Source organism: Camelus ferus, chromosome 4 (assembly GCF_009834535.1).
Source record: "Camelus ferus isolate YT-003-E chromosome 4, BCGSAC_Cfer_1.0, whole genome shotgun sequence".
In the NCBI taxonomy this organism is placed as follows: Eukaryota; Metazoa; Chordata; class Mammalia; order Artiodactyla; family Camelidae; genus Camelus; species Camelus ferus.
In genome coordinates this window covers 6,850,305-6,876,449 of record NC_045699.1, presented here as the reverse complement: position 1 = coordinate 6,876,449, position 26,145 = coordinate 6,850,305, and the positions used below count along the sequence as shown (strand labels likewise).

The 26,145-nt window shown below is 42.6% G+C and overlaps 1 long non-coding RNA gene across 1 annotated transcript in view; it reads right to left on the bottom strand.

Annotated features, from left to right (window-relative positions):
• Nucleotides 1-26,145, bottom strand: part of LOC116663035 — an 89,179-nt gene that overhangs the window by 1,658 nt on the left and 61,376 nt on the right. Inside the window, exon 2 of the long non-coding RNA XR_004319055.1 lies at nucleotides 602-767. This is a non-coding gene — a long non-coding RNA (uncharacterized LOC116663035). The remainder of the gene's footprint in view (nucleotides 1-601; nucleotides 768-26,145) is intronic.

The window sequence follows — 26,145 nt, the reverse complement described above, 5'->3', positions numbered from 1 at the left end:
TAACTTTGGAGACGCGAGGATGGTCTTCATGTTCACTAGCACAGCGCTGGGCACCATAAGCATCTAACGATACCAGTCAACTGGCTTCCTATAGCCCTTTCCTCCCTGGAACATTCAGGAAAGAGGAAGGACGTCCCTACTGGGTTACACCAAGCAGAGATGTCATCCCGATCTGTGGGAAGACTCCTCCCAAAGCTCTTTGTATGCGTCAAGGCGCAGAGCTCTCCCGCAGGCAGGGAGAGCATCTTCACGTGACCACAGTCACGGCTCTGCTAAGGGGTGGGCATTTCATTCAGAACCTGCCTTCTCAGTGCAGATGCAGAGAACTGGAGACAGGCTGTCTCCCCCATTTCCCTCACCTCAAATATTGGACAAAACCATAACTCAACCGAACAGTGGAGGAAGTGTCATTCCCAAAGTACTTCCTCCAGCACAAATCCAGAAGAAATGTCACAGTCATATTCCACACCCAGGACACTCCCTCCTCTCCTGACAATGACATCAAAACCTCAGGGGCATTCCCTCTGACTCCATCCCACATCCCACTCGCCTGCCAGGACATACAGCATGGACTAAGGGATCTGTCACCGAGGGCACATACCTGTGGTCACATAAACACATAAACACTTTCCCTAGGAGCCACGTTCTCAGGCTGTAGCCGGGAGGGGCACAGCCAGACAGGAGAGACTCCGCGCAGTGCTGACTGCAGCCAGGCATCACCGTCCACCCCGGCAGGAAATGGGTTCCAGATGTGTCCTCAGCTCAGCCTGTAATGGAGTCAGACTGTCATAAATGGGCTTTCTAGCCCGGGTCTCCAACCTTGGTCAACCTCCCTGGACGATGCTGAAAAAAGTGGAGAAGAAAGATAGGGAAAATGTAAGGATATGCTGCCTTCTCACGCACAGTTTTGGCAGAAAGATGACAGTGTATTTTGAGTTTCCAGGTCCTGTCTTTGTTATGTTGTTTGAAGATCATGCTGTGTGTGTGTGTGTGTGTGTGTGTGTGTGCGTGTGTGCATGTATACACAGTGGGGAAGAGAACAAAGAAATGAGGGAAGGGAAGAGGAGACCCTATTTCAGTTACAGAAAGATTCTGTGTATTTTAGACAAACGAAAATAACATTGCGATCTCATGTCAGCCCAGGAAATACAATAAACGTAAAGGAAAGGTCAATACACTCTCTTCATTTCATCTTTGCCGTGAAGTGGATATTTCAGAATTGTGGGAACCGAGCACCTAACTCAAGATGGTTACCGATTTTCATTAGTAAGTATTCAGCTAGAATAGCTTTCGTTCTAAACGTCCACAGCTTACGCACGTGTAACCTTAGCATCTCTACACTTGGATAACTTAATTTCTTCTTTGTTCATAGGGATAATGGCTTAGAAACCTCACTAGAAAGTAGAATTTAAACAATACAAGGTCATGACGGCCTGAGAAAAGTAAACAATAAGTAACCTCTGGAGTTTTCCATAAATAGACCGTTTTAGCTGGGGACTCTGAACCTAAAAAGTCCTATTCAGGATTGATCACTGTCCAGAATTATCACGAGTTAAGCCGGCAGCTCTAGACCCGCTCCCCCAGTGAACAGCAGCTGGAGTGCCTAGGTCCTGAGAGGGGCTAGAGAGACTGGTGATTGACAACCTATGTGGAGCCACAGTACACTTGAATATGAGTCACTGCCAAGATCACTGCGTGACCTCAATGAGACACTTAACCCTGCTGGCCCTTGGTTTCTTCCTTTGTGAAGTGAAAGATTAGACTACAGTCCATGGCAGCTCAGAGTTTCAGTTTAATTTTTTAAAGCCTGATATAGTTTAAGCAAGATTCAATCATCACACAGTTTGTAGGGTTTGAGGTCCTCACCATATTTTATAATCCTAAAAATACTGACACTTTCTATAGGCTCATACTTTTTATCCTATGCCTCCCAGGCTTGCATGGCCTAGACAGGTACAAGGGATACTCAGAAGCAAAAGATCCTTTGACACTGGGAGGGTAAGATACACCTAAAGAAATAAGGAGCGAGACCTGTTCCAGCTGGTTCCATCCACTTGCTGCCTGTCAGTGCTGTCTTCTGACAATCCCTCAAGATCCAACTAAAAGGGGCACCAACGTTCCTCTTAGCAAAGAAGACATCTGCTCATAGCTCCCCGTTGTTCATTTCACCATAACATAAAGTGTCTCCCCAAAAGCTGCAGTTCATTTTAAGGTTTCTTGGCACAGTGGTCAAACAACAGATTTTGCTGTGTGCTAGTTTATCTTTGGAGTTTAGAGAATGTCATGATTGAGCCAATCTATCTAAACAGTGAAAATCAGATCATACTAAATATTCAGCCATTAGTCAAATATAAGAGCATCTCTTCAAAAACAGTTTCGAGGAAGGGAGGGTACAGCTCAGTGGTAGAGCACCTGCTTAGCAGGCACTGGGTTCAAACTCCAGTATCTCCATTAATAAATAAATATGCCAAACTAATTACCCACCCCCCAAAAAACCAATTTTAATTACATTATGAAATATGAATTCGTTTCTTATTGTGAGAAATTGGAATGATACAGATACAAGTCAAGTCACTCTAAAACATTACCCCAAGTCCCAGGTCTTTTACTATATATAATGCCCACCACGAATTTAGTGTATATGCACTCAACCTTTTTTCTATTTACATGTGAAATTTTAAAAATAAGTTCTTTTGTCTCAAGTCTGTATTTTTTACATAAATGGAATAATGATTTACTTCTGTGAATGTTTTCAACAGGCAAGAAGTCAGTTAGGTATTTCTATAAGGATTTCTTGCATTTGAAAAACTGCTGCATAATATTCCATAGGATGCATTATGAAATTACTAGTCTATTAGGGGAAATTCAAGGTTGCTTTTCTTTAAAAAAAAAAAAAAAAAACTACTCCATAAAATTCCTCAGGGAACAGTTTTGCACATGCCTCCTTGCACACATGTGGCTGTGTTTCTCTTGGGCACAGACCAAGAAGGGGGATTTTTGGCTCAAATGATAAGTGCAATTTTAAATGGTTTGGCAAAGTGCCTTATAAAAAAGCAGTGCAGTGGTAACTCCTGGCCAGAGATATCATTTAAAGGGAGAGTTACCTTCCCCTCTTCCCTCTTCAAAATATAACGTTATCTAATTTTAAAATATTTTCTAATCTAATAGGTGAAAAACAAAAGCTCATTTTAAGTTGCACTTTTTGATCACTAGTGTGGTTGTACATTTAAAAACAATTTATTGGTCAATTCCATGTCTTCTTCTATGAGTTGCCTATTCATATCCTTTGCCCCTTTTTTTTCTGATGAGTTGTTTGCATTTTTTAAATCAATTAATAGGACATTCTTCATATATTCTGAAAGTAATCGCTTTCCTGTTACACATGTGGAAACTATTTTCTCCTGGTCTGATGACAGCTATTTGACTTTGTCTATGGGGTCTTTGGCAATCAGAAGTTTTCCCTTCTCTTCCATCATTAGTATTCTTTTTGCATATATTCAGATGCATAGATGCCTTTGCGTAATTAGTCTCCTGTAGACGCTTTTTAAGTGCATCTTGTCCTTCCTTTCCTTGTCTCAGTCCCCTCTCTACTAATCTTAACCCACATTAGTCTGCCCCCCTCTAATTCAGCTATGTGAAAAGCAAAAAAGAAAGACATATACTTTAAACAAAAAGCAGTATTAGGAATAAAGAGGGTCATCACATAATGATAACTGACTCAATTCACCAATAAGGTATTCTAAACACGTATGCACCCAATAACAGAGCACTATAAAACACAGAACAAAATTTTACTAGATTAAAAGAAAAAAAATGCTTTCTCTTGAGTTGTCTTTTCCTTCACTTGCACAGAGCTGATTGTTACGGAAGCAGCAAAGTAGAGTGAGGACAGGATTTGAAATACATGAGGAGAAAAGCAAGTGATAAATACATTTTACTAGTAGGATAAACCATACCCATTTTTCTTGAGAGACAACACTAATCAAAGGGGTGAGATTATTTTGTTTATGGAAGATTTCCTTTAAATCAAGGTAGATTTAGAGGGAAGACACTTAAGGGAAATGAGAAACCAAACTTTCAAGGAAAATTCCTGAAAAAAAAAAAATTTCCATGGTTGCCAGTTTGTGTGTGTTTTGCGTTTTAATTACAAAGTGCAGTGTTTCAACACTTGGTTAGGGAATCATTCATAATTGGGACTTTCCTGACCACAGTCAGCAAACCTTCCTTCACCTCCAGGAGGTTTGGGAAAGGAAAACAGAGCCTATCTGCCAGAGAGCTGTGGTCCTCATCAAATAAAGCAGCCCCACGACTGGCACAGTGGAGCACTTGTGCTTAAGAGACGGTCTCAGCTACCAGATGCCGAGAGTAAAACACCTCTCTGGGCCTGCTGGGAAGCAGGATAAATTCATAGCACAGAAACCGGCCTGCGTGAGAACCCTTCACTTGGAGCCAGGCTGCATGTGGCTTGTGGAAAGAAGAGAGGTTTAATTTCTATTCCTTTCCATCCCACATCATAAGCACAAAAAGTGCTGTTGAATATTCAGCTCTAGTGGCTCTAGTACCTTTCTCATTCTGAAATGCATGGGGAGATATGTACATACTCCTGAAAAATTGCTCTGCACAAAGATGTCTCCAAGGGGAAAAAGAATACATGCATTTGAAATAAAAAGAAGCATGTGTTTATTTGCAAATGCTTTTTACCAAAAAACATTAGTCAAGTATAAGAGTATAGTTTTCAACATAAAATAATTATACTATTAACATCTCTATCCCACAAAAGGAAGGTGCTAATAATTCCTTACTAGGTTTCTGCTCACTCTCAAAGTTTCATAAACCTAAAATATATGACAAGTGAAAGAAAGGCCAGTGGAAACTGGAGGAAGGAAAAAAGTAGTAAATGTACAAAAATCACCAGACCAGAAATTGAAGAACTTCATCTTAAAAAGCTTTTAGGTGACCTTAGGAAGTTAAAGTCACACGAATTTTTAGACATAGTCCTACAGGATTTTTTTTGTGTCACCTTTCTAGAGTATTCGAGAAATTTTCTTATCTCCCTTGATGCTTTGCATGTACTTGTTGGATGTCTTTAAGACTTCTCGGGATCACAGGGAAATATATACAAGATCATGTGGTAGCTCACAGTGAAAAAGGATGCGACAATGAATATGTGTATGTTCACGTATAACTGAAAAAGTGTGCTCTACACCGGAAATTGACACAACATTGTAAACTGACTATAACTCGATAAAATAAGATTAAAAAGAAAAAAAGACTTCTCAGGATCTTTGTTTGTGAGAATTTCAGCATGTAATATCATGAAAATCCAAGATACAGACTTTGAAAAGGAAAGCTTGCACTCTGGAAAATCAGTATTTGGTATTAAGAAGAGTGTGCAGGGGGAGGGTATAGCTCAAGTGGTAGAGCGCATGCTTAGCATGCACGAGGTCCTGGGTTCAGTCCCCAGAACCTCCTTTAAAAATAAATATGCCTAATTATCTCCCCCCAAAATAAAAAATAATAGAAAAAAAAAAAAAAAAGAACAGTGTGCAGAAACGAGGCCCAGGGCACTCAGCTGTTAACCCCAGCTTGTGTGCAAACAGTGTTGGGACTTGTGATGCTTCCTGGGGTCTCAGTGGACCCCTGTTACTCGGGCAGAATAGTGAGGCCTGTGTCGTTTTCTAGGTGGTCTCCATGGACCCTTCCAAACAGAAAACCCTGTGATTCTCATCAGGCCTCCTCACTGCACCTTGTTTCTGTCTCCTCTCTTGATGGTTGAGGTCACCTGACCCCAGAGGAGACTGGTCCCTGTCCCTAGGGACTCTGAGACACCGACTTAGGTTACTCTGGCTGCTGACCTGGTTCTGACCTTTGTATCCAGATCTAGAAATGGCCTCTCTGTTTTGTTCCTAAGATTTAGCTCCTACTTTGACCCTTGATCTGGAAACGAAACCCCTGATTCCTCCCAAGCTGAATTGCAGCATGCCCCCACAGCAGTCTGTGTTTCCTCCCATCAGAGAACTCACAGAATCACACACACACTCACACACACACACAAATAAAATAAAAAGTTCAGGGATGTCTAGCAAGTGATATTGTAAACACTTGTGTAACAGATATTAAAGAAGCCCCCAAAAGATATTATGATGGTGTATTTTATAATATTTATTTCAAAAACTAGCCAGTTCTTTACAAAACTGGTCTTTATTTTCTACCCTCCCTATTTTTCCTTTTATCTTTCCTTCCTCCCTCTTTTCTCTTTCAAGACAGGGCTCTCAGAATTTGGGGGTTAATCTTCCAACATCAACTATGTTTTCTGGGGTTTTTGTCTTGATGTTTTCTTTGGCTGACTTGCTTCGGTTGTTGTGACTTACTTATTACTTAATAAGTATATATGGGGAGGGGGTAAGGTGTAGCTCAAGTGGTAGAGCGCATGCCCAACACACAAGAGGTCCTGGGTTCAATCCCCAGTACCTCCTCCAAGCAGAAATAAATGAATAAACCTAATTACCTTCCCCTCATAAAAAATAAGTACGTATAGAGGGGAATCTGCAGGAAGCCATGTCTACATCCTCTCCTAGTATTCTGATTTCTAACTATCCATTAAGTGTGGGCCACACTGATATCTATGCCCTCCCATCTTTCAGCAGCTTAGACGGCATTCCTAATTTCCCACAATATAAAGTATGCGTTCTCAAGGGGGCAATATCATTTCCAAGGAGGCAAAAATGAGTTCCTCAGAGGAATAAGAAAATCTTAGTCAAAATGTATAAAATATATATATATATAAATATATACGATGTATAATTTATAAATGTGTAAATATATATATACTACATAAACATATATACAATCTATCTGTGGTACTATAATTTCACTGTGATTAGGGGGGAAATGTCTAGAAAGGCTAGTTAGAAGGCAATAATTTTTAAAAAGGCTTAGAAACACTGGTTTAAAGGAAAAATCATGGTTTATCTTAATGAAAGCTCTTCCTTGAGCCAAACATCATAAATAAATCATGAAACACGAGAAAGTAGGGGGAAAACGGATATTTTTGCCCAGACATTCACCTTTTTCCTTCCCTTTGATATGCTTTACACAACCTACTCTCTACCAGCCTTATCATATTTTCTAGTAATATTTTTCCAAAGAGCTTGATTCCAGGGTTTAGAAATCTGAGTGGCCCTAGTTTCTAATATCCTCTATCATTTGTGAAATTACACTGTCAGCCTTTCAGTTTAATTGTATGTGAATAAGTAAATACCCAACAAATCATAGTAATCCACACTAATAAAGAAACAGAGGACATGCGACAGAGAACAGGTAAGAAATAATAAATATGGAGTGCTCAGGAATCCGGGGAATGTCCCTTCTTGAAAGAGAAAAGAGGGAGAAAGGAAAGATAAAAGGAAAAATAGGGAGGGTAGAAAATAAAGTTAATACAGGATCCTCAGAAATTTTATTTCGATCAAGATTTTCAGACGCCAGCTTTTAATATATGGAAGTTATATTTGACGCCCAGAGAAAGAGGACACAGCCCCAGCGATGGCGTCCATTCTGTGATCCATGCGTCAATGGAAAGGACATGGCAAGAAAGGAGGACCCCTATGTGGAGGAAGCTGAGAGCAGAGGGGAATGGAGACCACACATTCAGCACAGAGCTGGACATGTCAACACTGCATTTTCACACTTAACACTCCGCATGTTTCAATGTTTAGGATATATGAGAAAATGATGGCTCGAGGCCAGCTTCATCGCTTGTTCATATTCAAAACTAGCACAAAGCCAAGGAAACTTCCAGAGATGGTCCATAATGATATAAACATGTTATAAAACAAAGCTTGGGTGCACTAGTTAATATCATAGATGAGAACATGAGTTAAAGATCTGAAGTCCAAGAAAAATCCAAGGTAGGAATGTGTGCAATAGTTCTGGGGTGGGTTGATCCTTTCCACTTCTTTACTGCCACCTTTGCTGACTCAGCTCCATCCTCTGCCCTCTAAATGAGGCAGGTGCCAAGATCTATTTGGGGGGGGGGGTACTTAGGTTTGTTTATTTATTTATTTTAATGGAGGTACTGGGGATTGAACCCAGAACCTCATATATGGTAAGCATGCTGTCTACCACTGAGCTATTCCCTCCCCCGACCCAAGATCCATTTTTACCCTCCTTGTCTGTGTGCCCCATCCTTGACAAGTCCCTGAATTCTCAGTTCTTCAGCTATCATCTCTAGGCAGACCTCTCCCTGAATCATCATTTTGGCCTTACATGCCTCCTGATCACGAAATATAATTTCCAACAGCCTGTTAGATATTTCTGTGCAGATTTCCTTTCAACGCCTTAAAATCAAGAAGAACAAAGTTCATCACTATAAAACTTTGTGGCATCCATATTTCTGTTAAATAAACTTCACAGAAATGTATGACACGCATGCTTCTCTGCCCTCGCCCAGGTGCCCAGTTGGTTATCAGGGCTGTTCGTCCACCTCCAGATGTTGCTCACAGCTGTTTTCTACATCCTAGTCAGACCCTGTACATCTCAGGCAGACTATTGCAACTGCATTAGCATTGGTGTTCTCCAATCTTTCTCTCTTGGATCCATTCTGTGTGCTCTTTTCGGAACAATCTTCCTAAGACACACACCATATCTGGCCACCCAATAAAATAACTTAACTAGTTCTCAATTCATAATCATTTTCAGTCAGTTGGGAAGCCCTCTCTACTTTTCCTCCAAACTATTGCCCAGCTGAATTTCCACTGTTCCTTATAAGCACCAGATGGTTCCAACTAGCGACTGTCTATTAACACCCCCTACAGCTTCTTGCCTCAACGACTTGTTCAAATTATTCCCTCTGCTTAAAGTGATCTTCTCTCTTCTCTCAACTCCTCCTGACAAAGTCTGACCCTCTGTCAAAGCTAAGGTCAAATTCTATCTCCATCCATTTAACGCTTTTCCTGAATCTCTGCTCTGATCTTCACACTACTCTGTGCCTCTCTCAGTTAAGTTTTGTCACATTCTATCTTTATTGATAATCCAAACCATGGGATGTGAATATGTTTATCACCATCATTTTTCCCTCTCGTACCCAAAGCAGACATTATTAATCAATCATAGCACTCATTCTCACTCAGCCCAGATGTGGTCTCAGAATCCATCTCAACACTATGCTGCAGGCAACCACTGCCAATTAAAGTTGATACATGAAAACAAGACTTGGATCAGAGTAAATACCCAGTAACTGTTAGCTATTATTATTAATTATTATTATTTATTATTTCTTAGCATAATACTCAGCACACAAAAGAGAAGATTGTTGAAGATAAGATTATTATTTAAACACATTGTGGCTAAAATGTTACTTGCCTACATTTCTTCACTTTTGTATCTAATAAAGAAAGCAAAAAACTTACATTTCTCTAAAGCCAGAGTTTTTCTGTCATGCTGAAGAAAACTGCTGTTTTCCAAAGTGAAATGTCAGAATTCGTCTCACTTAATGCACGTATTGATTTGGAACAAATGCTTACAAAGTCCTCCAATTCAGAAAGAGTTGCAATTTGATCAGTCCCAGAGAAATCTGAGGAAGTCGTGTCATCACTGAATCTTCAGGACGGTTGAGGTTTCAGTTCGCCATGACAGCTGCATTCTGATGGAAAAGCTGGGTCCTGTTTGAAGAGGACACCGGCTAGAAGTGCTGTGTGTGCGGACATTTTGTCTAGGTGCAGGAAACTATAGTGATGGCATCTCCAGCTGAGTTCTTGTCAATGCAGATTCAGCTGTGAGAGACCAGTTCCTATGTATCCATGACTTGTTTTCTTTACTCCTCAGAGCAAATGTAAGGTTTTTGCTTGTTCTCTGAGTAACTTCTTATGCCAAGGAAAAATTCCCAGAAAAGAAACAGGGGTGATGGACCTCAGAGACATTCTGCTAAGTGAAAGAAGCCAGATGGGACAGACCACATATGGTATGATTCCTTCTTATATAAAATGTCAAGAACAGCCAAATTTATAAAGACAGAGAGGGTTTTTGCCTGGGTCTTGGGAGTGGGAACAGGGATTTACTATAAATGGGCCCAGGGGATTCCTTTGGGGTGATGGAAACATTTAAAAACTGGATTGTGGTGATGGTTGAACAACTCTATAAATTTAGTAAAGTAGTTGAATTATACACTTAAAACAGATGAATTTCATGGTATGTAAAAAACAGAATAGATGTCTAACAAGGTAATTAGCACCTTCCAATGCATGGAATATACTATGCTCAGAAAAAAAAAAAAAGCAGTCAGCCTGTAATTGCACACCTGCATACGAAGAAAATTCAAAGAAATTGCTTAGTTTGTTTTCTATTCCAGTGAAAGCTATGAACTGACTACACAGTTGCATGGTGCATGCGTCAACTGTACAATAACTTCTCCCTCAGCCTGTAGTTTATTATATTTCAAATCTCTGATTTTAAGCAAAGGCTGTAATCTAAGTGGTGTTGGGATTCCTAGGGAAATTCCAAGCCAGTTTATTGGAAATACCCGTTTTTAAACATTACCCAAGAATTCTATGTCTTTAATCTTTTTATGCCATTATTGTGACTTTTTATTCTGATATAACTCCAAACTTACAGAAAAGTTGCAAGAATAATACAAAGAAGTCCAAATGCCATCAGATTCACCAAAGCTTACATTTTTCCCATTTTCTTTGTCATTCTCTCTATACGTATTTCTTCAATCTTTTTTTATTCTTTAAATACAAACGTATTGCATGTGCACTGGAAAAATAAAATGATTTATATACATGCAATTATTCAAATAAGTGTAATCTCCCTGCCTCCCTAGAGAAAATCACTGCTAACACTTTCTTGAGAGAAGCAAAGGAAATAATCTATCCTAAAATGCTTGGCCAATTGTAAAATGCATATAGAAATATGAGTTACATCAAAAACAAAACAAAACAAAAAAGCTAGTTAATTCTATGTTTCTCTTGCAGTTGAACTGGCCATGCCCTTGTACTCTATCCTTGTCTTTGAATTGACTGAGTCTTGGATGGAATGAAATAGCGAAGTGGAAAGTCACAGCAAAATGGAAGCAATGATCACACTTCTGTGACATGTATCATAGGACACTCAGAGAATAGCAGAGGCACCTATGCTCTCACAGAGCCACACGAAGGAAATGAACCAACGTCGCTAAGTGTGTCTTGTAATTGTTTTTCCTGGCCCACCATGTCTAAGCCATTGGCCTCCCATCAGTGATCATGTTTACTTGGAATCACAACAGACAGAGCAGGGCTGAGCCAATTCCAACCAGAGGCAGTTCATAGACAGGGCCCCTGGCTGCAACCCTGCTGACAATGGATAGAGAGAAGTGAAAAATAACAGTGAATGAAGAGGAGCGACGCTAACAAAGAACATGTTAAAACAGCAGCCACAACAAGAAGTGCCCCACATCGGTGTTTACAATGTGTTTTTCTTCCTGTGGCCACCCGAGCCTGACGTTTCTCATAATGAACACTCCTAGCCTCACGGAATCTCACAGGTGCCCGGAGGGTTTGCAGACAGAAGCCACGGCTGTAAACACAAACAGACCCTTACAAGTTCCTGGGAAGTGGCTTGAGACAGCTCCTTGGGGACGGCAGGGTCTTCCAAAGCTGCAGGGAAGACCTGTTCACAGAAAGAATGTGAGCATTTGTAAGTAAATGTGTGCACACCCGTGAGCTAGGGCATTTGGAGGTATGTAACTTAGTTCATGTCTAAACCACGGCTGTCATCTAAATGTCCATGAACAGATGACTGGATAAAGAAGCTGTGGTATATTTACACAATGGAATACCACTCAGCCATAAAAAAGAATAAAATAATACCACTTGCAGCAACATGGATGGATCTGGAAAGCATCATTCTAAGTGAAGTAAGCCAAAAAGAGAAAGAAAAATAATATCACTCATAAATGAAATCTAAAGAAAAAAAGAAAAAAGACACTAACGAACTTATCTACAAAACCGAAACAGACTCACAGACATAGTATACAAACTTATGGTTACCAGTGGGGGAAAAGGGGTGGGAAGGATAAATTGGGAGTTTGAGATTTGCAAATATTAACTGCTATATGTAAAGCAGATAAAAAACAAATTTCTTTTGTATAGGACAGGGAACTATATTTAATATCTCGTAGTAACCCATAATGAAAAAGAATATGAAAAGGAATATATGTATGTATATGTATGACTGAAACATTATGCTGCACACAAACAACACTGGACCACAGCTTTCAAATGTTCAAAAACATAAACAAGTAAATCTATAACTGCGGATAGCTAAACATTTCACTGTATGAAACATTATAAAAAGTTATAAAATAGTGTATTAAGCAATCTATATATGAAAAATGTAAAGGGAAGTTTCTTTCCTACATTTCCAAGTAAAAACTGATGCTCTGAAAAGTTGTGTACTGCCCAACCTGTGGACCCTCTCCCTGGAACTCTGCTTCCCAGTCTTCTCTTTCCCAGGTAGAGCACCCAGGACCTTTCCTCTGTAGGAAGCACAGGCCAGTGGGACAGAAATCCAAGCTTCTTTGCTGACTTGACTCAGCCTTTGGGACCAAGTCCCTCCTCATGGGGTTCTGGGGACACTGGAAAACCAGAGAGTAGAATCCAGACTTAAGGCTGTAGAAACGAAAAGGCTGCTAAAAGTTACATGCATGGAAGTTCCATGTTGAAATCAGCACATGGGTAACTAATCCATTGGCGTTAGACCATGAAATCAGGGCTTTCGGAAATTTAGTCTGTCAGGGAAAGAAGAGTACATGATTTAAGACAAAACTAAGGGAACAGGAGACGAAAAAAAATTTTTAATAAAATATCTAGATACTGAGATGTTTTTGTAGTTGATGGGGAAGGCCTTCAAAGCCACATCAAATGAGGAGTGGAGAGGGGAGGGTATATATAGCTCAGTGGTAGAGTGCTTGCCTGGCATGCATGAGGTCCTGGGTTCAATCTCCAGTACCTCCATCAAATGAATAAATAAATAAAATTTGTTAAGATTTTGAAAAAAATTAGGAGTGAGAGGAGGATCCCAGTACACTTAGCCTGAAGAAGAGAAATTCTACTGGGAAGATAAATGTCTTCAACTTTTAGATGGCTGTTAGGGCGGGATCCAATTAGCAGTTATTAATGACAGACAGATTATTCTTCAATACTAGGGAGACATTCTTAATTGTTTTAGATATTTTACAATCAAATGGGTAGATATTTTACAATCAAACTGGAGGAACAGAGTCCTCTGTCATGGAAGGTGTCCAACATTGACACTTCCCTGGATTTATGTCTCAGGAGAATGTTGAGTTAGGGTCCGATGGCAAGCAACCACAGAACAGGTAGGATGTCTGTAGGCAGGTCCCAGTTTGTGGCAGGCATCCAAACACCACTGGTTAAATGAATTACGCCCAAGCTTCCTTTCCAACTAATTATTTGATTCTATGAAGTCTTGGAAGGGGACAAGAGTGTGGGAATACAAAGATACGCTGGAGAGAAAAGCACAGCGTGCTTTTTGACAACACGTAATTGATGCAGTCCCTTAGGAAATACTCAACTATTTCAAGGCCAGATTTCCATGGAACACATACAGTGGCCAGCTCTACAGCCCATGACTTAGGGTATTACCAGCTGCTGTAACAAATGAGCACTAAGATTTTAATGACTTGATGCAACAGAAGTTGATTCTTGCAGACACAGAGGGCAACGCAGGTGATCCTGGTGAACAGGCAATCCTGGGGATTCAGAGACAAAGGCTTCTTCTACCTCACAGTTCTGCCTTGCTTTAAGGCCTCAGAGTCATTCGCAGGGGAAAGGACTTGAGGGGGCATGAATACAAAGGTTTTCTGAGCCAGGCTTAGACATGGCACATTTGCGTTCTGTTCCCATTGTATGGAGAGCTTTCGTTCACATCTAGTTGCAAGGTGACACCTAACTGCAAAGGAGGCTGGGAGCTGAAGTCTAGCTGGTGTCTCCTCTGCTGTACTCATGTGCACCCTTCCTCCCACACACAGATTACCAGCAAGCCCTCCCAGAGCACCACCTGTATTAGCAACCATTTCAAAGGTTAAATTTTTTTAAATTTGTGGGCAAATCAAGTGGCTAATAATATGCTAATGAACTTCGCAGTGATCCCAATACAATATTGAGAAGACTGCCAAAGGCCCATTGCAGGAGTTTATTTTCCAAGCAAGGAGGCTCAGGACTGTGTCGGCTGGCATTCCGAAGCCAATGGCCATACTTAATACTATTTTCCATTCTTCCTCTGAACATGAAAAGGGATGATATCTCAACCAGCACCTGAGATGATACGTTCTAGTTTTTCAACTTCTCTTGTAGTTTAACAGGTTCTTTAATACCTAGCCAATGGTTCCCTCTTCTTGGCATCAAGCCAACTCACACTGCTCACGCCTGTCCGTGGGCACAGGCTGGTATGCCAATAAAAAGAACAGCAAGATCAAACACGAGCAAGAACTAATGCCTTTGCATACCTGTCTCCCACCTTTCCTGTGTGAAGTGATGGACACATTCTTGCTCTATGACACCTGAGCTACCTCCAGGACTTCGTATCTTCAGCATTTTGGGCAAGTCAGCTGAGCAACCTTCCACTCACCCAACACCCCATCAACTCAGGCTGAGTAAAGCATTATTTTCTTTATATTTTTGACCAATTACATTTTTCCTTAATAACTTATCAACCGCTTCTCTTTTATTCAGATGACTTTATGTCTCTTTGCTCTGTTTTGAAGCCTTTCTTCTATTTGATCTTTCAGACCAATACTTTGTTCTTAACAACGATGCCCTTCTTTGATGGAGCTACTGAATTTTTAAATAGAAAACTTAGTTTTCTCATTGCTAAATGTCTGGTTTTGTATTATCTTTATTGTCCAAGTTGTGATTGATTTGTCTCTTTAGATGCCTGTTTTCAGAGTTCAACTTGCTCCCCGCTCTCTGGGGTTACCTTGCAAATTTTCTTTGCCTGTTCCTGATTCTCTTCACCCTCTGGACTCAAGTCAGATTCATGGGAATCCTCGTGGAGGTGCAGTTTCCTGCTGGTAAAGTGGCTGGCTTGTGTGAGGCACCAGAAGAAATCTTCTGCTCCCATAAGCTTGCTCAGCAGAGAGATCTGCCTTCACCCAGCCTCATAAGAAGACAGGAAGTCAGCACATGGGGCATCTCCTCCCACAGTTCCAGAGCCTGGGAAGCCCAGAGGTCCTCTAAGGATCACATGTGAAGGAGGCGCAGCACACACTCGGGGACTACAGATCTCTGGGGACCATGGAGTTCCACCACCCTCGCTCAGACATCCAGGCTCCTACCCAGGCTGCAAACTCCTGCACCTGCTCAGCCTCCCCTGGTCCCTGGCAGAGCCTGAGGGTCACAGCCTTCCATCCTGCTCACTTGCAAGCCCAGCAGCCATGCACCCAGGACAGCGGGCAGGTGATTCGAAGGAGGCAGACAGGGAGGACATCAGAAGTGCTCACCCACAGCTAACTTCCCAGAATCTTGTCTGCAATGTTAAGAATCTTCAAACTCTTCCTGATAAAAATTTCAGTTTGCTTATCTCCTTTAAGGCGCGGCATTTGGCTGCAATTCAAATCTTTTAGCCAGGACTCTTGAGAACCAAGAGATAACTTTTCAGGTTCAAGGATTTGAAGGCAAAAGAACTCTTCTTCTGACAGCTTGATTTGTTTCAGGAACGTACAGGACTCTTAGCTAGTCACTGATGTTTCTGCATCGTGACATCTCTGTCTCATAAAGGTGGTTGGCCAGGGCTAGGTTGAGGGGAAATAGTTACAAGGAAACCAATCATCACTGTGCACAGGAATCCCATAAGGATTGATAATAATGACATGCTCTTACACTCATTGTGCATTACTATGTGACAGACCTGCTTCAAAGCAAGTATTTTCTGCAAGTAATGCCATCAAATTATCACAACAATCCCCAATCCACCTTGCTGATGCAAAAGCAAGACTAAGAAATAGTTACAAGAAAGAAAATGTGAAATTATCGACATTCTAAGATTAGTAGTAGGAGTCAATGCAAACCCTCAGCCCTGGCTCTTAATTTTTGTTACCAAGTATTGTAATAGGGAAAAGCAAATCTGACTCCATACTGGATCTGTTTCTTTTACTTTAGCCTTTGCATTCTATTGCTTTTGCTACAAGTTAATCACTAAAAGGACGTTGCCTGTCAGCTTAAATTATATATGATGGGTCCATCTCTGGGAACCCTGTCTCCCAGGTAATGAGCGTTAAGCTAAAATACTTTGTTTTGCTCCCAAGGAAATATCTGACCAGGCCCACCTGTGAATGACTGCAGGTGGGAAAAAATGAACACCTCCCCTCTGGAGGCGGACCCGGAACCAGGAAATGTTTTATTTTACTCCTTCCCCTTTTAGTATAAAGGAAGCCTGAATCCTGGCTCAGGCAAGGTGCTTCTTTGGGACACTAGTCCACCATCTTCTCAGTCTGCTGGCTTTCCAAATAAAGCCACTTTTTTTTTAGCCACAACAACTCATCTCTCAATTTATTGGCCTGTCGTGCAGTGAGCAGTACTGGCTTGGACTCGGTAACAATATCTTCACTCAGAAACATCTACAATTTAATCTTATTACCATTTCTTAAAGTGAAATATTAATTTTGAAAAGGTAAGAAGAACATAATCTCATAACTTTAAAAGTGAATAAATACAAACTTTCTGAAAATCTCCCCAAAATGTGAGTATTCTACCACCAACTGACATCACATCCTAGAGAAGCTTTGCTTTTGGAAATCAATTGTTCTGGGACATGGGCTGCCAGAGGTGCGTCCCTCCAGAAATGGGGAAAAGGAGTCTGAAGTTGGTTCAAAGCTAGAGCCCAGCCTATGCGGCATGCTTCATGTCCCTTCCGCTTTATAAGGCATTCTGCCTATCAGGTGCCATCTAGCTGAACAATGTAACAGCAGAAGCAGCTACAGACAGTGATGGTGGCAGATGATCCCAGGGAAGAGCAAACCACTAAAAACCTGATTGTTCAGTCCTTCAGTAGAAAGCTTGCTGCTGGGCCTCTGGACCAGGCTGCTGAGTCTGATTTCTAGTTCTACCTTTCTTTTCATCTGGGGCAATCTACCTAACATCTCCAAGCCCCAATTTGCTCAGCAAAATGGGGAAAGTAACAGCTCAAAGAGTCATGAAGGATTAAATAAGATAGTACATGTAAGTACTTAGGTTAAATGAAGCTCATTAAATGCCAGCTTTTATTACTAGGGAGCAGTTACTACGTTCCGGGCAGGAGCTAAGTGCTGACAATAAATAATGTTACCAAAGGTGGCCACATCAGTCCCGCCATCCCTCATGCTCTTCTGCAGCATGGCTTTGCCATTCCTGCCATCGAAGGGTGGGGTCTAATACCCTTGCCCTTGAACCTGGGCATTCCTCTGTCTTGTTTTGGCTAAAGTGTTGCTGTGTGACTTCTGGGCTAGGACTTAAGAGACACTGCCCCCCTCATTTTTGCCATCATGTGACAAGGCTCCAACTAGACTACTGAATGACAACAGACAGCTGGACAGAGAGAAGCCACACAGGGAGGAGAACGAGATGTCCCAGTTAACAGCCAAGGACAAAGCCCCAGACGTGTGAGGGGGAGAGGCATGGAGGCTTTTCCAGCTCCAGCTGAGCCACCAGAGGCCAGCTGTGCCCACCGCCCTCACCCAAATTCCATACCCCAAAATCATGACCAATTCAATGGTTGTAATTTTAAGCCATTAAGTTCTGGAGTGGTTTGTAATGCAGCAAGAGAAAACTGAAACAGAAGCCTTAACCAATCCTTAGTGGAAGCTTAGCAGAAACCCAGATACCACCCCCGGGTCACGTGGGAAATACTACGATAGAGATGTTAGGTCTACACAACCCACTGTGGGCACACAGCCAGGCCATGGTTTGTCCTGCCAGGGCCAGAGAGGGGGAGAGAGAAACGTTGGGAGGTGGGAGGGGACCATCAAAGCTGCCTGAGTAGGCACAGCCATGTGGAAAATTAAAGGACATTCCTGCTGTCCAAGAAGGGCATATCATGTCCCGGGCAGGGGGAGCTGGCAGGCCTGGAGGCATCAGAGGGAATGCATGTTCCTATGCCATCTAAGTCACATAACTGGGCTTTTCCTGTTTTGTTTTGTTTTGTTTTGTTTTTTTCAGTTGAAGTACAGTCAGTTTACAATGTTGCATCAATTTCTGGTTACAGGATAATATTTCAGTTGTACATAGACATACAGAGATACCTTTTCGTATTCTTTTTCATTACAGGTTACCACAAGGTATTGAATATAGTTCCCTGTGCTATACAGAAGGACCTTGTTGTTTATCTATTTTATATATAGTAGTTAGTATCTGCACATCTCGAATTTCCAATTTATCCCATTCTAAGTGAAGTCAGACAAAAAGAGAAAGAAAAATACTATATATCACTTATACGTGGGATCTAAAAAAAAAAGAGAGACACAAGTGGGCTTTTCTAATGAAAAGGACAGACAGAAATTTCACTTATTTAAGTCAAGGACGGCTTCCCACTGTCTTCTTATATGTATGTACTTTGTCATCCGGACAAAAGATTGTGAGTTCCCTGAAAGCAGGCGTTCTCTTTACTTTCTTATTTTCTATCTCCAAATCCCACTCTGCCTACCGCACACCCTAGCACACTGCCTTGCTCTGGTAAAAGCTCTGTTAATATAGAGTGATTGCTGGGTTAATGGATTCCCATCTTTGGAAGGAAACTTTGAGTTCTTCTCATTTAAACTCTCTCCCAAACTCCTTCAAAGCTAGACAGCCTCAGACACGGCCACTGCCGATTGGTCAATGGATAAATGCTATACATCTCTTGCCCCAGCCACAAAAGAACACAGCTTTGGTGGGGAGGGTATAGCTCAGTGATAGAGTGTATGCCTAGCATGCACAAGGTCCCAGGTTCAATCCCCAGTACCTCAGTTAAAAAATAAAGAAAGAAACCTAATTACCTTCCCCTCCCTAAAAAATAAAAACAAAAAAAAGAAAGAATATAGGGAAAAATCTAGCCCCCAGACTCCCAGGCTGCAGCAGGTCTGAAGACCTTAGCACTGCCAAGACTCCTTGTGCTCCTTTATAGGAATTATCCAGGTGCTTACTAGATACCTGCCCCTTTGGACTGTAAGCTCCGAGTGCCAGAGCTTCTACCTTGCTCTTCCCCGGACTCTCAAAGCCTAGCATAGTGCCTGCCACAGAGCGTATGTGTTGTGTGAACGAATGAATGAATGAATTCCAATTACAAGACAAAGCCTCAGATGTCTAGCAGCTCTTCATTTTTAACATAGCAAGATATGTGTACTACAGCCAAAGAAATAGCCAAGTTCATGTCAGAAAGAGATCCAAACATCTGTGTTCTATGTATAATCTCTGTATATTCTATTTAATGTCGATAATACTAAATATAAATTAAATGATTACTATAAGCACAGAGTACTGCTCTAGGTGCTCATGTGTGTTTATGTCATTTTATAAACAGGGAATTTCTTGAAGGTAATTTCTATTATTATTCTGATTTATAAATGAGCAAATTTGTGGCACAGAGAAATTCAGTAACTTGCCCAAGGTCACACAGCTGGTAAGTGGTTGAGCTTGGATTCAGACCCAGGCAACTGGACTCCAGAGAGATTTCCCTTTACACAGCACAGTGATTCTTCTCTTAAGATTCCATTAAAGTTAAATAATAAATAAATAAGAACTTCAAAAGCCACAGAAGGCTCAGGTGTCGAGATGTGGCCACTTTTCCCCACAAAGGTTTTTGCCCAGTTCCAGCTAGGTCTGTGTCGAAGACTGGTTGCTTGCCCTCCACAGCCCACCAGAACTACAGTCAGGCCCAGAGAAAGCTTCTGAGTGGTTAGGAGTCCAGGCAAGACAACAGCCATCGAGTGTTGAACACAGTATGTAGGGGATCCTTCGGTTGGAGCCATCCAAGGATCACAGTGATCACCAGGGGCTCCTTCTAGAAAAATGCTCTTCCCAAGAAAGGGTGGGATCTGGCAGGTAGGGCCAAGCCCCAGCCTCCTTCCGAATGACGACCAAGTATGCCTGGCAGAAGCTGGTGGTCTTCAAAAATGACTGTATAGCACAGGGAAATATACACAAGATCTTATGGTAGCTCACAGCGGGAAAAAAAATGTGACAATGAATATATATATGCTCATGTATAACTGAAAAATTGTGCTCTACACTGGCATTTGACACAACATTGTAAAATGGTTATAACTCAAAAAAAAAACGTTAAAAAAAAAAAAAAACCGACTGGATCAAGCCTTGACGGCCATCAGGCACCGTATCAGCAACACTCTAACTACGAGAACCACAAACGCACTTGCCCCAGACCAGACTCATAGATTTTGCAATATAGTAAACAGAGAAAGAGCCAGAGTTATCACACGACATTCAGGGTGAGTTTCCCCCTTTTTTTTTTTTAAATTGTAGTATAGTCACTTATGATGTGTCAATTTCTGGTGTACAGCACCAAGTCCCAGTCATGCATATATTTACATATATTCATTTTTTAGTGAGTTTTCTCTTAACGACGTTCTGGCAGACGTCATCATCACTACGTCTCTTTGAGTATCACTGCACAGAAATAGCAGGAAGGAGATACTGCCATTACAAAGCACTCTGTTTGTACACTGGCAAACGTCAAAACATTCTGATGAGAGGTGTTCGCCGAAGTCTCAGCTTGATTCCTTATTCCTTTGCCCATGTGAATGAAGCACATGAGAAAACTGGAGACGCCCCACACACCATCTTGCTCCAGTGAGAGCGAAATTTCCAAATAAACATCTGTGCTGGGTTTCCAGTCTCCACTTGACAGCAAAAAGGAAACTACAGACTGACAAGAAGAGAAGCAGGGGATGTGGAGAACTCTAGGGTTGGAAGAAAACCCGCTTTCCAGTTCTCCTCTCCTCCCCACCTTCCAGACTCAGTGCCTTCTCCTCAGTGTCCATCACCCACTTGGAAGCCAACGCTGAGAGTTTAAAACACAGCAACACCCTCGTGTGTTCAGCTTCATTACGTAACACAGAGAGAGAGAGAGAGAGAGTGCAGAAGTCCTCGCTGAGGCTGAGAGAGTGTTAATAAATCAGTGGCCTCTGTCTTGTTCCCAGTCCCTCCAGTACTGAGCCTCAAGCTCTGAAAGCAGACTGGCCTGTAGGAGAACTGTGGCTCCGACAACTATTATCTGTGTGATCACGGGCAGGCTGGTTAGCTTCTCATTGCCTTTATCCCCGCTCCTGTAAAACGAGGATAAGGAATAGCAAGCATTGGAGAGTTGTGGGAGGGGATTAAGTGGTTCCCGAGTGCAAGCGACATTAGCAAGGGAAGCATGTGGGAAACTCCAGTGTGAACCGTTAGTAATGCTGTTCTTTTTATTGAGCACCCTTATCACACCACTCAAATCAGGATGGATCTGTTAACTGGAACTCCCACCAGGAGAGAAGCTCATTGACACTAACGTATACATCAATGATGTATCTTCATGTTCGACCTTACATGTCTAATTGTGAAACTGAAAAACTGTTTCCCTAGGTTTTATTTATTCAAAAAACATTTACTGAGGACATACTGTATACTGGGTACTATAATGAATTTCTGACATGTGAGGGGTACTCAGGAAATGCTGATGAATGAATGAATGAATGAATGACCTGCCCACAGATGCAACTCTTGGATGCAACTGTGGAGGCCACTGGGGCAGAGACACTTGTCCATCCCTTCATCCCAGCTCCTTCCAGACCTGAGTGCTTCCCACTCCCACCTAGAGCTGCAGAGCTCCTGACCTAGCCCTTCTCCTGTTTCCCTGCTTGGCTTCCAACCAAGAGGTTCTGACAAAGAAGCAGTCATTAGAACGCCTTCTCTTTGTATTACTACGTCAGGGGTTATAAAGGATGCTCAAAAAGAAGGCATCTCACAGACGTATGGAAAGTGCCTTCTCCCTTTAATCCAGTCAAGGACGCATTCTGCCCTGTATAACAGGACCATCTCCAAACTGCGGACACTGAGTGAGAAAGGAACACTTTGTGCACAGCTGGCCTGGGCTGGGCTCAGCACATGGCGTCTATGCTTCGCTCGGCTCTGGGAATCATCTAGCTGTAACATCATCTTTATCTCCATGGAGTGAGCATTGATTGATTACTGATTTTTGGTCACCAATATCCATCCTCCCTTGTTCTTGTGACTTGGAATATTCCCCCTCCTCTGGAAGTGTGACTTGGAAGGGACCCTCTCTCTCCCCCAGTCCCCCAAATGGAGCAAATGTCATAGCATGGACCACAGGGATAGGTGAAGGGAGGGGGGCACCTGTCTCAAGTTGGTCCAATCAGGATGAAGCACAGGACTAGAGCAGGTGATTCCAAGAGGAAACATTCTCTTTTACATTTAATATGGACTGAGGGAGAGTGACCTTGACTCTAGGAGCCACAGGATGGCACCTGGGAATGAGGCAAGTCCAGGGAAAGACAGACCTGAGCCCCAGGAAAAGACTGCCTTCATGATTTCACTTAAGCCTCTGAATCATGCTTGAAGCCAGATTTCCTCTAAATTTTTCAGCTCTGTGAGTAAATAAATTCCTTTGTCCCTTCTTAAGCCCGTCAAGGTTCTGCTTTTATTTACAGCCAAGAGAGTCCTGTGTTACCCACAGATGTTGTCACAGTGCCTCAAGTTTCACACTACTTATTCCCTTGCATTCGTGCAGGAAATAAAGCTGTAAAATTGCAAATGTACCATCAACCATCAGCCCGAGAGTGCTTTGTAGTTTGGTAACTATTACTTTCATTTGCTTGGTGATACAGTTAGACTTTAAGCACCCCAAGGACAGAACCGAAAATCACACTGAACAAAAGCAGAAACGCCCACCATGAAGTCTCAGAGTCTTATCACCCCTTTCATATGATCCCCCGTGGAGTTCTGCGAAGAACAACAGCTCAGACACTGGAGGTAAAGAAAACTTCTTGAACGTGTGGGGCCTGCACTGAGCTAAGAATGGACAGGATTATAGAGGCAAAGGTAAAAGGAAAAATATTTCTTTTGCTTGGCAAGTCTTTTGTTTGCAGCGGCTTCCAGAGACACCCTGTGCCACAGAAGGAGAGCCTAGAATTCTCTTCCTTGGATTCAGTTACCTTTGCTGGATTGTGTATGGGCCATTAATGTCTTTATTCAAAGTCGGCAAATCAGATGGAGTTTTATAAGCTCATAAGCTTGAGACTCTTGGACTCACGCAGTCCATGCTATTTACCTGAGCCCCCACCTGCATCAGACTCTGTCCTAGTTACAGGGCACTGCAGATTCAGAGATGAGTGAGCACATGTCCTGCACGCAATGGGCTTCGAGTCTATGAGCAATGCAGACAGCGCCCCCCAAAGCTACAGCAGAGTATGACTCATGCCATCACAGAGCAGAGCGTGTGACAAGGGCACCCACCCCAAGCAGAGGGTAGAGTAAGGGACTCAGGACAAAGTGATGTTTGAGCAGGCATGAGCCTGCAAATGAGAGGTGGGGAGGCCCTTGCAAGAAGAAAGAAGAGCATTGGAAAGGAACGGTGGTATGAGAAACTTTGGGGCATCGAGGACACCGGATTTGGCAAACTGAGCTCGGGTACAAGAATGGGACACGAAGCAGGAAGAAGCTAACACTGTGTCACAAAGGAAGAAGCTAACACTGTGTCACATTTGACTGGGGAAGCCTCCCTTGGCATAACACCTAGAACCCTGGGGTCCTTGAATCAAGACCAGCAAGACATGCTTCTTGCCTGTTCACATTCTAGCAGCAAAGAGAACAAAACAGACACTGGGTTCAGAGTCTGAAGACAGTCCCCATTATGGCATTTGTGTTCAGATCGGCTCTATCCTCTTCCTTATCTCGACTTTCCTGGTCACCCTGGGCCCAGGAGATGAGAGGAGCCACAGATATCCCCTCCAAGTCCCATACTCCCCGCCCCCAACAAGCCATACTCAGCCAGAATCATTTTTCATTTGGTATGAAGTCATTTCTAAAGTGCCTGCTTCTCATTAGAAAGGTAACATGATAGTCCCCGCGGGAGACGCACACGGGGCAGAAGTGAAACAGCCTTTTCCTTCACTGGTTCTCCTGTGAACAGAAGTGTGGATGAGTCTTTTTTTTGTTCAGAAGACTCTGCTGAAATATGTCTGTGCTGTTGTTGCTTTATTTGTATATTTATGTTGGTTTGCACAGGCATCTTTTCATCAAACGGGCCAGGTCCAAAAACACTGGCGCTGTTCCCACATGAGGATCTACCACGGGTCAAGTGTGTCCCAGGTGTGGCTCCTTCAGCCTTCAGTGTACACATGATTCTCGTTACACGGTCCCCAAGGGCTGTGAAAACATTTTCTTGAGCTGTCCCCAAACATCCACAACCATGAACTGGTAAACACCAACTGGAAAGGCACTGTTTCTTTAAAATGCATCCTGAGCCATCTGAGCCCGATGCCTGCTCAGCCCCATCGCCCTCCTGTCCTGGACACCCAAGGTGGCCCTCCCCGCACTGCGCCCGTTGGCTCTCTCAAGCTTCCCTCCATCTGGCCCTGGATTTCTGACTCCAACGCACAGAAGCATCAGAGTCAGAAGAGATCTGCGTAGAAGGGAGGAGCTCTCAGACCTTCTGAAGCCCAAGTCAGGAGTCTGCTCTCCAGCACACACTTCAACTTGCACACCTGGGACTTGCTCCTGTAGCCCTTTAAAAACGCTACTGTGTGCTAATTCTTGAGCTAAAAGCAGTCCATAGAAGGGAGCTGACCAGATCATTAAGGGAAATACAGCTGGCAGAAGAAAACACTGCCCCGAGAAGAGAGAAGAGCTTTTGTGAAGGAACACTTTGGGATGACTTGGGAAAAGTTATTTTCCTCTCTGTGCCTCAGTTTCCCCATTTGTAAAATTAGGCCTTAGACCAGATGGTCCCTTAACAACTGAAAAACTGTGATTGAAATACTATGCTGAGTGCACATTATCCGCTGGGCACTGTACATCACATGAAATAAATTTTGAACGCATTTAATTCTCAAAAAAAAAAAGAAGTAGTATGTTGAAATACTGTGACTCTACGAGATGGAATATGGGTCATTAATAAAGTAAACCTGTAAATTTAATTTGACTGATACTCTTTGGGGAAGCAGAGGAGAAACCAAAATCTCACATTTGTCATCAATAAAAATAATCACCTTGAGAGTGGAAATAAAGGGGGAAGCCTTTAATCATGGGTAATACATGAAATAAGGATTAAAATGCTGTATTTTTTTTCTTTTGCTCTTTTAAAGAATTGAGCATTCTTTAAAAGTATTCTTACAAAAGGCAAACTTGACTCTAACGGTTTGAAGCCATTCCCAGCAGCGAGCAGCAGCAGACATGAAAATGGAGACTAAAGCCCTCACTCGTCATGAGAGCCTGGCTGAGCTCTGCCGTGCCCCACACCATCTCCAGATAACTGCAAGAGTGCTCTCGGGGCCTGATCTAGGGGATGGGAGGTCCTCAGTGGTAGCAGCATCCCTCAGCCTCCCACCCTGGCCAAGCTCCCCTGCAGAGAAAAGAAAGAGGAATGAAAGGGCAGCTCAGTACGGATGCCCAGTTACAGGAACTGAGATCTGAGTTTAATCTGGGCCCCGGGGGAGGGCTGATTTTGCAGGCAAGGCCAGAGAAGATGACAGAGATGAAAGAAGGCAGATTGGCGGGAAGCTTAAGGTTCTAGAAAAGCAACTCTCAGGCCCAAGATGCCACTCTGGGGCTGAAGGTATAGGGGTAGGGTCCAGGATTCAAGGAATCTCGCCATGGTTTCAAGACCCTGGTCCCAACAAGAAACTGGATCGTTGATGCAGGGATGGGGATAGCTCAGTGGCAGAGCACGTGCTTAGCATGCACGAGAAGACCTCCATTAAAAAAGAAAGAAAGAAACTGGATTGTTAACTCTGAAACCCAGTCTACCCTCCAGTGGTAGATGGAGCGGGGCCTGATGAATCAAGCTTCCGGGAAGGATGAGCTCCAGAACCAGATGGTGGTATCAGACCTGAATGAGCCAGGGAAAATGCCTCCCTCCCCTGCCCCAATCTGCAGCTACAGCACTCTCCTTCCATCTAGTTTGGGC